Below are 14095 nucleotides of genomic sequence, written 5' to 3'. Positions count from 1 at the left end.
TACAGGTGTGAACCACTGCACCCAACCAATAAATGTTTCTTGAATTGAACTGAATTGTCCTCCATATGCCACTGGGACAAAAATTGCCAGCCATCATTTTATAATGAGTTCATATTAATGTTGACAATATTTTTTTTACAAAGTGTATATTCTTGGAAGGTATTTATCTACTATAACCTGCCTTCCTACATTGCCCAGCTGAAGAAACAAATAGAACCAATTTCAAAGTCTGGATGTCAAAAATAATATATAATTCCATGTTAAGCTGAAATAAGATTATAGAGCAGTATCAATGCACTAAAGTAGAAAGTCAATTATACTTGATATAAGTTGGTCTTAAACCTAGTTCTGTCACTTTATTTATCTCCCTTCAATCTCTTCGGGGCAATGCAATTACTAGTAGAAAGAGTACTTGTTTTGGCATGAGACAAATCTGGATTCAGTTGATATACATATATCTTTTTCTAACTCTATGAACTGTGAAACGTAGCATATTCTTGAAGTGCAGTTCTTTCATCTGTATCATGGTCTAACTAGATATAATATGTAGGGTGTTCTTAATATTTTATAAAATGATTTAAGTAAATAATTTAACATAGAATCTACCCTATGTGAAATACACAATGCACATTGGTTTTTCCATTTAGAAAATTAGGATGTTGGGGACAGAATGCCTCTGCGGATGTAGCTATGTCTATGAAAATGGTATGCCTAGTTATTGGCCATAGTTGATATTCAATATATGTCTGTTAAAATAATGAAAATGGTGACATTATAATAACTCTTTTGTTGAAAACCAGCACTACTTCCTGAAACGTATTTGAGTCAGTTAGAAGCTAGTTTTCTGATGAAGAAGAAAGTAATAAAAACAAGTAAGAAGACATAAAAAGAAGATGAAGAAAAGGGAGGAAGAGCAGGAAAAGGAGGAGAAGGATGAGGGAGATGAAGAGAAGGAAGAAGAAAAAGGTGAAAAAAGAGGAGGAGGAGAGGAAGGAGGGGAAGGAGGAGAAGATAAATTGTTACAGAAAGATGAGAAAAAATGTGATACGTGTATTATTAAGAAAAAGGAAATACCATCAGTTTGAAATAATTTTTAGAGTTTTCAGCCCAGAACAGTCCTGGTAGACTTTGTCTCTACCAAAGGATACCATAAGAGCTATTGGGATGAAGTTGCTTTCATCCTTATTTTACAAAGGTCTGCCAACATCTCTTAGGACCAAGTGCTCTATACTTGTGAATTTCTCCGAATTCCAGGATAGCTACAGCCTATGTTTTAGTGACCCAAGGCAGCAAAATTGCAAGGGTCTAAACTGGATTTCTTGATTTAGGATCAAAAGTCTGATCTTTTAAATAGCTTGTAGAGGTTAAAAATGGTCAAGCCTTGACATCAGGGAATTACCCTTTTAAAAAATTATTATTTCTTTAGAAAGCACCACATGTCTGGATTTTTCCATCTCATTATTGGCATGACCATTTTTGCAGGCTTAGTAATGATACTCTTTTTAAACTTTAGTCATAGTAATGAGGCCCTTTTAGGGGAGAACCAAAGGCTCCATATTTAGTCTTTCAACTAATGAGCTTGGGTAAAATGTTGAATTTGATATGTACTAGAGAAACAGTTAATAATGCAGCAAAAACTAGCTTTGAGAGGCAGTCAAGCTTGCCTGTGTATTGGTCTTATAATCAGGAGGTATGCATGTAAACAAGTTAGGCCTTTGCCTTTTCTTGACTATTTGGTTTAATAATTTCATCAGCCTTTTTCTTTGCTTGATATCTTTTTAATTCACTTTACATTTTTATATGTTATGACATTAAAAAGGAAAATGTCAAAATGAAATATAGATGCCTTTAGGCACTTTTTCTTTTCTTTTTTCCTTGTCTCTGATTGTAAGAAAAGAGCTTCAATGTGGTAATATACAAAATAAATAAAGTTCTAAAAACAGTATAAAACACCTATATACCACCAACTGGAAATGTATGTGTGAGTGTGCATGTACACACTCACACACACACACTCTCTCACACACACACACAAATATGATCTATATGTCTCTTTCTAGTTTTTAGTGTGAACTTTTTATTTTTCATCTTTATATACTACCTGCATAATTTTATATTCAACTGTTTTGTTGTTTGTATTGTTTTTGTTTTCAACCTTAGATGAAGCATATAATTGAGTCAATCTTACTCTATTTCATGGTAATTATCCTGATTCTTTCAAGGCCTCATACTTGTTTTATTTTACTTTGTATTTTATCTTCTATTCATTTTCTCTCCCTCCACTTTTCCCCTTTGTTCCTCAAAACATCCAGACTAGCATATTTGATGTTTCTTAGATATACAGTCAAGCTTAACACAAATTTTGTTGTTTTATGTAAATATACATTTTTTATTTTCACAAATAAAATTATACATTTGTTATTTTATTTCTTAATTTATTCAATAAATACTGTGTTTTTAACATTTAACCTTATTCCTCCAAGTGCATCTAGTTTTTGTCTTCTGACTATAATTCCGCTTTGTATTGATCACTCTCTTCTTTATAATTTACCCAACCTTTAGGTAATAGACATTTAGATTAATCTACTTTCTTACTGCCACACACATCTTATGAATAAATATGTCATGCATGTCTCTTGATAGACTTGTGCATGGCTTTCTCTGGAGTAGATACCCAAGAGTAGGATTCCTACATCCATGGCCATATACACATGCAATTTCACTTAGTATTACCAAGATTTGCCCTTGAAATTGGCCACACCAGTTCAGGCTCCCACCTGTAGGGCAGGGAGTGGGTTCCCATTTTCACTCCTGTATTAGTCCATTTTCATACCGCTATAAAGAACTGCCTGAGACTAGGTAATTTATAAAGGAAAGAGGTTTAACTGACTCACAGTTCAACATGGCTGGGGAGGTCTCAGGAAACTTGTAATCGTGGTGGAAAGCGAAGGGGAAGCAAGACGACTTCCTCACAGGTGGCAGGAAAGAGAGCTGTGGAGGGAAGTGGAAAGAGCTCCTTATAAAACCATCAGATCGTGTGAGAACTCATTATCATGAGAAGAGCATGAAGGAAACTGCCCCCCATTCAATTACCTTCACTTTGTCTCTCCCTTGACCTGTGGGTATCATGGGGATTCCAATTCAAGATGAGATATGGGTCAGGACACAAAGCCTAACCATATCAACTCACTCACCCCATATACAATGAGGCACAATTGTTAAGTATGAGCTAAATATAAAAGAGTATATGTTATCTCTGCCTGCAATATTCTTCCCGCAGACATTCACATGGATCACTCCCTCTCCTTCAAGTCTTTATTCAAATGTCAATTTATAAATGAAGACTTCACTGTAGCCCTTTAAAAAATTGCAACCCCAAACTTTTTATTCTCTTTTTGAAATTTCAACTCCCACACTTTATATTCCCTTTCCCTACTTTTTATTATCTAATAGCACTATGCAATCTCTTACATGTTAATATTTGTCACTGTTTTATATGTCCTTAAAAAATGTATATTCTTTGTTGGGTCTGTATGTATCTATTAGATAGTACCTACTAATCATATTTTTGTAATTTTTAAAAATACTTTTGCTTATTTTGAAACTCTACTTGATCTGTTAGAGGAACATGTAAAAATCTCACCCTGTAAGTTATTGCCACATTTATTTCTCTCTGATATTCTTATAGTGTTGTTTTATTAATTCTGTGTCTATTTCCTTAGGTGCATATATGTTTATGAATATTGTTTCTTTTTTGATCTATTGTTCTATTACATATGTTGTTATTTTACTATTTTTCTCACTTTACTTAAAATTATATTAATATGTTATAAAAATTGCTATCTCAGACATCTGTGGTACATATCTTCCTCATATATATGTTTCTATTTTTTTGTGTAAATCGTATCCTGTGTTTTTAATTTTTCTCTTAAAGATAACAAATTAGTGGATTTTGGCATTAAAAAGTACAATTTAAGAATCTGAGTCTTGAACAGTAAATCTAAACCATGAACATTTAATGTATCATGATTATATTTGTACTTATTTCTGTAACTTTATTTCATAGTTGTATTTGCCATGGTTATTTCCCTTTTCATTTTCCTTCCTGCCTCCAATTAATGGAGTAAATTTTATTGTGCAGTTTAGAAAAATTATATTGAATTATTTCTGATGATAAGAGAAAATTCATTAAGAATTTTATATTGTTTTATCATTTTCTCATCAATTTTTAAGACTTTTAATGTGTATGTCTTCCATGATCAACAAAAACACTTTAGCTCATTCTCTTCTTACTTGTCCTCTTCTCCTTCACCCTCTCATAGTATCACACTGAGTTTTAATTCGAATTCCTATACATTTCTCTTTTCTCACTTTTTTTTTATTGTGTGAGAGAACATTGATTAAGACAGTAACTTTTCTTAAGGTAATTAGTTAACTTTGTTAGCAAGATCTTCTATAATTCTCCTGAATTTAATAGTCTACTTGTAATATTTTTTATAAAAATGTCAGCAAAAATGGTATTTTTGTACTAAAACTTATGGGACTTTTTAAGCCTAAGACTATGATTACTTGGCTTTTTCATTTAGAGTTGATATACACATACTTTTTTTTTTTTTTAGCACTTTGGAAATATTTCTCTACTATCCTCTTGCATCTAGTGCTTCATACACAATGTTGGTTTCTACCTGATTTCCTCTTCCTCTATAGATCAGGTCTTTTTTTCTCTAGAATTGGGTAAAATTTTCTCCTTTACTGAAGTTTTTAATTTTACTGTACAGTCTTTTTTTGTTTACTTCTTTGTTTCTTGTTTGTTTTGATTTCTTTATTCACATGATTTAGCACTCTGGGAACTTCCTATCTGCAATTTTGCTTCTTTTTATTTTAGGACAGTCTCAATTGTTATTTCTTCAAGTATGCTTTTTATTCATCCTCCACTAACTTCTTTCCAATATTCCTATTATATAAAAATTGGCAACTCTGTTTTACTCCTTTACATTCCTTAAGTTAAAAGAACATTAATCAATATGTTTCTTTCCAATATCTTCCACATACATTAATTAGTCTGAATTTCCACTTGATTCTTTAACTCTTCATTGATTCCATGCTTTCATTTATTTGCCATAAGAACTTTATTTTAGCTGTTTTATTTTGCTAACCTGTTATCTCCATGATTTTTTAAATATTTCGTTTTCTTGCTTTGTATTTCTAATAGACTATCTTATTACTCTGAAGATGACTTTTTATGTTTACATCTATTTTCCTAAGCATATCTAGGCTTCATAAAGGCAAGGACCATGTCTTACTTATCAACTTTTATATCTCAGTTCTTGAAAAATATGACATTCTTAAAAATATTTGCCCAATTACTAAATGTGCTAAATTAGTGAAAGAAAAGATACATTTTATTCATTGTATATTTTTTGAAATGGTTTACTGAATGCTTAGCATTTTTTAAAGCACACTTATTGATTAGCAGAAGACTTTTTTTGAGGCTATTCTTTTAAAACTGTGGCTCTTCTGATATGTTAGCTTTGGACTTCCAGCCATTAGAACTATAAAAGAATACAATTCTGTTGTTTTAAACTACCAAGTTTGTGTTACTTTGTTACTACAGTCACAGGACTCTAATACACACAGTGAAAAGTTTTGGGATCCCTTTATACAATGATCTCCCTTTCACATTTTAGAGATTTATAATATACATTAATATATTAAAAGATCTATTAAGTCAGTGAATTTACTTAGGTCAATATTTTCAAAACTTATTTGAGACTGGGATTCATTCCTTCTCTACTCTCTTCATAACACTGATAGCCTGTGTGACTATGATTTACAAAGTACACTTCGAAGAATATTGAATTAAATATTCATAATCCTAAAATTAGGTCAAAAATAGTTACAAAATCATAGCATACTTTCTTTCATTCTTTAAACAATTGATGCACTGTTATTTACGCTTTAAATAGCAATCCTGTGGAATTCATATTTTCTTTTTTCTCCCTTTCTCCCTTTCTCTCTTTCCCTCTTTCTGTTTCTCTCTCTTTCTTCTTTTTTTTTTTTTTCTACTTTTGTTGCCCAGGCTGGAGTGCAATTGCATGATCTCGGCTCACTGCAACCTCTGTCTCCTGAATTTAAGCGATTCTCCTGTCTCAGCCTCCCAAGTAGCTGGGATTACAGGCGCCAGCCACTATGCCAGGCTAATTTTTGTATTTTTAGTAGAGACGGGGTTTCACCATGTTGGCCAGGCTGGGCTCAAACTCCTGACCTCAGGTGACCTCCCACCTTGGACTCCCAAAGTGCTGGGATTATGGGCATGAGCCACCATACCCAGCCCAGAATTCACACTTTCAACAGCAAAATGGACTTTGCAAGATATTATACATAGATAGGGGCCAAAGATAGTAATAATCTGAATTTTTTGCATTAATTCCATTATTGCCATTTTATATTTCACAGACATTAATAACATTTTGTATAACAGAAAAGCCAGCATGTTTTTATGTACTACTCCAGCAAATAAATACTGTCATTTACCTAATGATATCACACTATTACTTTAATAAACAGATGACTGAAAATTGTACTCTATTTCCATATCTAGAATACATTAGGAAAGGGCAAGTATTTAAGTAAGGATAAGAAATTCCAATTCCTTATCCTATTGGACTTAGTATATTGCACTTTGGAAAGAAGGCATATTTTAAAGATAGAAATGTAAAGGATGAAATCCAGCAGAGTACTGTCAAAGTCTCTCTTTTATTAATTTATTCAACATTTTTTACAAATATTTGTTGAAGTGCTCTTCTATATACAAAACATTGTGATGGGTGCTCTTTTCATAAATGATAGTAGAAATTAATTTAAGGAAACATTGTCCAGTTAAAACCAAACATTGATGCTTGAGAAAACTGAGGTTCAGGGATGCAAAAAAAAACTTGCCAAGTCACACAGAGTTAATAGAACAACAAACGTGAACCGTAATAATATTAATTTGGATACTTTAATGACAATGCAGCTATAATCAATTTATGTAATAAAATGAAATCAGATCTCAATACTTTGCTTTTATTTTTCCCCAATAAATGTATTGACCCTTTTATTATTGCCCAGTAAACAGTTTATTTTGGTGAACAGTCCATGTATACATGAAAATAATGTGTTTCCCGCCGAGTGGAGTGTTCCATAAATTCCAATTAGAACAAGTTCATATGAGAGTTGTCTCATCTACATTCTCACTGATTTTCTATGCATTATATTAATTATTAAAAGCAGAATGTTAAAATTTTCAACAAATATGTATATTTCTCCATTTATTTCTATTAGTTCTTATTCATTTTGAAACTCTTATTATGTTCATGCACATTTAGGATTATTCAGTCTTCCCAGTGAATTGACTTTACCATCTTTATTATTAAGAAATGTCTCTATTTTTCTCTGGAAATATTCATTTTTATGATGTTTATTTTGACTGATATTAACCTAGCACTCCTAGCATTCCAGTTTTCTTATAATCAATGACTGCTTTATAAATATTTTTTATTCTTATACTTGTAGCCTGTATGTGTCTTTTAACTTAAAACACATTGCCTGCAATAATTGGTTTACATACTTTTTAATTCTTCATATGTTATAAATCCAACCACAGATTGTTATTGCTTTTTGCACTGAACAGCCAATTATCTTTACAGGAATTATGGAATGAGAAAACACATATTTTAAAGTTTCATTTCTAGTGTGGTTCATTTGTATAGATTGTTTCCCACCTAGCATCACTTTCCTTTAGCCTGAAAAACTTCCTTTAACTTCCTTCTTATATATTATTTTAACATGTTTGCTGGTGACAAATTGTTTTAGTGTTTGACTGTCTTTTTCATTCATAAGGAATATTTTTTATTTAAAATATTTTATTGTTGGATGCAGAATTCCATGTTACTTTAGAACTTTGAAGATGTTGTTCTTTTATCTTCCAGATACTGTTTGGCCTGTTTCTAATGAAAAGTTACTGGTAATTGTTATCACTATTCCTGATGACTGCTTTTAAGATTTTCTCTTTGTCTTGAGTTTTCATCAGTGTGAACACGATGTGCTTAAATGTAGTTTTCTTTGTGTTAGTCTTTCTTAGTTTTATTGAGATTCTTGAATACATGGGTTTATTCATTTTTTTATTAAACTGGGGAATTTTTAGCCAGTATTTAAAGAAATATATTCTCTTCTTGATCTCTTTCTTCCCTCTTTCTAAAACTCCAATTACACATATATTAGACTGCTTGCTATTATCCCTCAGATCATTGAAGATATATTCATAATTTAAAGTCATTTTAATCTCTGCTTTTTAATTAGAATGATTATCGATATAACTTCTATGACTATGCATTCAAGGCTGCTTATCATGTTTTCTGCAGCATCCAGTCTGCTGTTAAATACATTCAGTTAATAGCCTTTATTTCAGATATTGGATTTATTACTCCATAATTTATTTTGTTTTTTTAACGTAATTTTTACTTCTACATTGAGATCCCTATCTGTTTTCTAGTTATGTTCACATTTTCCTTTAAGTCCTTGTATATATTTATAGTAATTGATTTAAAGTCTTTGTGTGGTAATTCCATTAGTTGTATTATTTGTCGGCATTTTTTGTTGACTAATCTTTCTACTGATTGTCAGTCAAAATTTTCTGCTTCTTTCCGTCTAGTAATTTTGAATTATGTACATGAACGTGTGGATACTTCATTACTGAATGTCTGGATTTTATTGCCTTTACTTAAATAGTTGACGTTTGTTTTGCCAGGAAGTTAATTTCTTCTGAGACTTTTATGTAAGTCTATTTCTTCATCTGAGGCTTCTTTGTAAGTGTTTTTAGGTTCATGTAGATTAGCCTATACTCTGTGAATTGATTAGTCCTATTCCTAAGGTGAAAGCTGTTTAGAATTTCATCTGAGATGGATAATATCTCTCCATTCTGGCTTGCTTTGTACAAACTTAAGAATCTCATAGCTCACAGATGTTTAGCTAATATCCCCCTAGTAGTTGTCTTCTTATTGCTTTATTTTATTTCTTGCCAAGACTTGCAGGCTATATAGTAGGTTCAACTAAGTATTCAGCCAAATACTCAAAGGGAGATCCACATTTCTGTTATGGAGATTTCCACATTTCCATACAACTCTTTCTCTAGAGCTTGGACCAGCAGTTTGGAACTATAAGTTCTATTCCTTCAGCTCCATATTGGAATACTTCCTGCCCTGTGGGCCAAAATGTATTCCCTGGTTGTAAGCCTGTTGATTTGAGGATTCACTACATTTGTTTCCCATTTCTTAGTGATCGTCATTATGCTTTACCTGTTGCTCAATATCTGAAAACAGTTGTTTACTATACAAGTGATGTTTCAGTTTTTTAATGGCAGGAGACCTAGTTAAGATGAGTGTCCTCGGTTTGTTTGTTTTTTTTTTTTGTAGTTAGATACTCCATCTGCTTAATAGTATTGTCTTTGGATTAGTAGAGAACCCAGGAATGTTTCCTAAGTTCATTGTCAACCATTTAGCCATTCCTCTGCAAACATATATCAATGTGTCATTGTGGTCTGGCACATGTGTTTTAGATTAAAATGTGCTAGATCATACTAAGTGATTGTTACTGGTTGAATAAATAAATTAATTATATGGTCTATGTTGCTAAACATACTCTCTATTACAGCAGTATCCTCTGTTATCTTATACATGTAGATTTTTATATAGCAAAAAAAAATCCTACACACAATTTGAGATCAGTGTGTATATTGATCTGATGGCTATGAAGATGACTAAAGATGCAGCCACTGTACTTAAGGGATTTAGATTAAAATTAAAAACATAAGATCCAAATGTATGGAAATTTGAAGTACTAAGACATCACTTTCACTTTGAATTTGAATTCATTAAGTCACCTAAGTACATGCCATTGTATATGGTATTATACTATTATTATTTTGAATGTGGTTGACTGATGAATTTGGAAGAAGCTGGAGATGGCTGCCAAATCTTTCTGAAGGAAGAAGCACCTTGCACTTTGTAAACTAGCAAAATGTCATTAGTTATAGATTTTTGAGGATATCACAGTGTTTCATCTGTCTATCACTTTCAATATTCTGTTCTCACTGACTAGAATATGACCTTCTGTAGTCTTTTTTTAACAAACTCCTACTCACACTTATAAACAATGTTTCTTTTATATCTTCTCCAAAAAAATAACTTTGATGTTATAAAAATAAATGTATTCTTCTGTGTATATCTGAACTTTGCACAAGGTTGAATAGAGCACTTATCAACATATATTTGAAATATTTTTATAAATTAATACTTTTACTGAAGTACTGAGGTCAAGGATTATTAATTTTTTGCTACCACCACAACTTTTGCTAATACCTAGTGTGAGTCATTGCATGGAAAATGTAAATGAAAAAGAATAGAATAGATTGGAAATGGATAAACTAGAAGAGAATAGGGTAGAATAGAATCAGGGAGTCTAGGATAGAATAGAATATAATGTAATACAATAGAATAACTTAAAAAATTGGTTAGACACCATGGAGGCATTTTAACTTTTGAAAATTGCCAAAATATCAAGTATTCAAATAATAATTGCTATCTGGTCATCACTTGTGAAGATCTCCACTGCGTGACTGATGCAGTAGCAATGATTCTACTCTTTGAAAGTGATAGAATGAAGCCTATTAAAACCAAGAAAAGTGCTAATAAAGTAAAAAAATAAATAAATAAACTTTTAAAAGCCTCCTCTAGCCTGTGCCTGTCATAGCTCAGTGTGTAAAGCTCAACCCAGTATTTCCAGGTGACTAAAGGCAGGTTCATCTCTTTCAAGCACTTCCTAAAAATTTTCGAGTGAGAGTTTTTTGCCATAGAATGGATCCTTAGAAACCCAGTGGCAGGTTAGCATAGGGAAGAAGGTAGAAATTTCAGAATTCCTTCAAATACCAGCAAATAGTGAGAGGTAATGGAGTCTGTGAGGACTCTAATACTTTAGTTTTATTGGCTGGTGTATCTGTACTCCATTCATTTCCTTATTTACTTATTCATTAGTTTGCTTCTTTATTTAAAGTAAATATAAACAAATATTTACTGATTGCCTACTATTGGCCATATAAACCTCCTTTCTTACCCTCTGTTTAGGCATAGGCAATAAGAATTAAGAAGTAAAGAAGACAAAAGAGAGCTATAATCATGGAGCTAAAAATAAGGACATGGACAATGCTAAGAACAGGCTTTATCATAGAGTACAATAGGCGCTATAATGGATAAATGCAGAGTGTACTTTGAAGTCATATAGCAGGGCCCCCTAAGTTAATATGGACAGTTAGGGCAGACTTGCTTCCTAGAGAAAGTGACATCTACATTGAGATCTGAATGTTGAGTGGGAAATAATGAGGGGAGGAGAAATAAAAGAGAGTATAGCTTCTTAGAAGGGGTAAAAAATGAAGCACAGTGTTCCTAGAGGGTAGACTAGGGGTAGGTTGGTGAAGAATGAGGCCAGATTGGTGAACAGGTACAGACACAAAAAGCTTTGTGAGTTGGATTAAATTGTTTAGAAAGTATCCTTTTTCATTTTTGTTGTAAGAAGAGTGACTATGTGTTACTGGAATAATTGTAATCTATCTATACTGTATGCCTGTACATCTATATGTATATTATCTATTTGTATGTCATATGTATTATGACATCATAATACATACAATATGTATATGTATACATGAAATGAATGCGAATGCATGCAGACGCATTATGCCAGGTATACACAGTTATGGTTTGACTCTTAATTCCTATCCATGGAGTGTACTCATCAGTACATCTTTGTTGATGTACATTCTTCTGCAGTGGGTTACCTGACACTTTCCTAAGCTCTTCAGACCACCCTACCTCTACTTGTTAATTAAAAATATCAATCTAAGATGGAAATCTGGTCATGCTGTCTCATTTGCTTAAAACACCCCACTGCCCTTAATAAATTGCATTAAAATAAAATTTAAGCTCTTTAGAAGTGTTTACCAAGACCCTTCATAATCTGAGATTCCCAAATTTGCCAACCAATCCTCAGCCATCATTGTTCTCCCACACAAATCCAATATTCCAATAAAAATAAATTTCCTCCAGTTGCTTGATGTGGCACAAGCGTTTCTAAGTTTGTATATGCTCTTCCTCAGTCTCTACCATTCTTTTTCCTTCTTTACCTGCCTAATTTCTATTTTTCCTTGAAAACCCAGTGCAAGCATCACTTTTTCCTTCTTCCTAGGATGCTACGGGTGTTTCCCCTTCTCTGATTACCAAAAGCACCAGTTGTACACATAGTCCCAGCTCCATTACTTGATGACCATAACTTTGGTTTGATACTTAACCTCCACAATCCTATTTCCTTTTACCTCTTTAAGATAATGACACATCTACCTCTTGGGGTCACTATAAGAATAATAGATTCCATTCAATATATGTTGACTGGTGTTATTATTTTAAATTATTGTAGTCATTGTTACATGCATCATTATTCTATTAACTGATCGGTTTTTCTAATCAGCCTGAAGGGCAGGTTCATGTGTTTGTTTTGTTATTTCTTTAGTGTCTCAAGGACCAGATATAGGATGGGAGTTCAGTGAATCTCTACTGTGTAATGGAAGAAAAAAGGTCTCTATAGGAGCCAAATGTCCAGCTTCACAATTGGCCTGTTGTGGGATATTAGGAAGATCATTTCCCTCCCTGGGCCTCTGTAATTTTATCTGAGACATAGAATGAAGGAATTAGAAGGTGACTAAGGTCTCTTCTAATTACATAATGTTATTGAACTTATCAAACTGTAGGATGAAATGCTTTGATGATTTTTATGTTATTCCTCAAAGAGTCCACTCTAACTCCAGGGTCTGGTGCAACCCAAGTCCAGGCTGTCAGAAGTTCACTGCCAAATCTGAAAACTGGTTTGTACTGGGTGGGATGAATATTACTTACACTGATACCTCTAATAATTTTGGTCCTGACTGCTTACCAGTGCAGCAATTGGACACTCATTGTTCCTGCTGTTTCAGCAAAGATGTGAGAGGCACATTTATGATGTAGTGTGTCAAAATCACAGATGGAGAAGCTGTTATCTGTAATTTTCACACGTCAAGTGACTACAAGTTGAGCTGACAGAATGAATCAGGCCTTCTTTCTCTTATTTTGTGTACCATCTCTAGCAACCTGATTTTTGAAAAGAAAAAAGGAACTTCCTTGAACTAAAGCAGTTAAGACCTCGACATTTGCTCACAGAAGAAGTCGTTGAGTCGTTTCTAGTTGTTAAGGGGCAAAAGATGCAGTTGTCCTCTATGGAAAATTCCAAGAACTTGTGCCTAATTTGAGTCATGCAAACCTGAGTTCTGCATGACTGAGCTCTGTCACTCAGTGGTTGGGAAATTTGTGATCATCTCTACGCCTTTCTTTCTGCATCTGTAAAGTGGAAATGATAATATCTACCTTGTGTGATTCCTGGAAGAATTAAATACATTATATTCAAAATCTTTTGGTCAATTGTAAATTACCAGCAAGCATAAGTTATTGTTAACTGAGAGAATCAAACTTTGATTAACATATTTAGCATCTTTAAAATCCACATAATTCCAGTTTTTACTCATGGGAGAGGATTATATTGAAAATAATGTAAATTTTGTTTAAACATTTTGTATCTTATATGGTTTGGGGTACATTTTTTGTGAATGAAAATTTTCACTGTCCTGGACTGAAGAGAAGCAGAGGAAATTGAGTTGCTTCTAATTTTGCCCCACTATGTTTTCTAGAACACAGGAAGGAGATTTGTGCTGATTAAACACACATACATACATATATGCACACACACACAAAATTCCATTCTTCAACTTTACGTAATTGTCCTATTTCTCCCAAACATAAAGTGAAGAAATTCAAGGAAAGCTAATGCACCTTGGTTGTAAAATAGGCACATCAACCCATATGGCTGTTGTGAGGCATAACTGAACTAGAATTATGTGTCAGGGGCTTTGCAGATGGTTACACACTATACACAAAGGTGAATGTTTTGGAGGCAGCCATAAAGTGTAAAAATTTACCAA

General features: G+C 32.9%; 1 long non-coding RNA gene across 1 annotated transcript in view; it reads left to right on the top strand.

Annotated features, from left to right (window-relative positions):
• LOC112134939 (uncharacterized) overlaps positions 1-13526 on the top strand; it is a 34151-nt gene extending 20625 nt beyond the window's left edge. Inside the window, exon 3 of the long non-coding RNA XR_002916276.2 lies at positions 13208-13526. This is a non-coding gene — a long non-coding RNA (uncharacterized LOC112134939). The remainder of the gene's footprint in view (positions 1-13207) is intronic.
• The last annotated feature ends 569 nt before the right edge of the window (positions 13527-14095 follow it).

Source organism: Pongo abelii, chromosome 13 (assembly GCF_028885655.2).
Source record: "Pongo abelii isolate AG06213 chromosome 13, NHGRI_mPonAbe1-v2.0_pri, whole genome shotgun sequence".
NCBI classification, from domain to species: domain Eukaryota; kingdom Metazoa; phylum Chordata; class Mammalia; order Primates; family Hominidae; genus Pongo; species Pongo abelii.
This window is presented reverse-complemented; position numbering and strand designations above follow the sequence as displayed.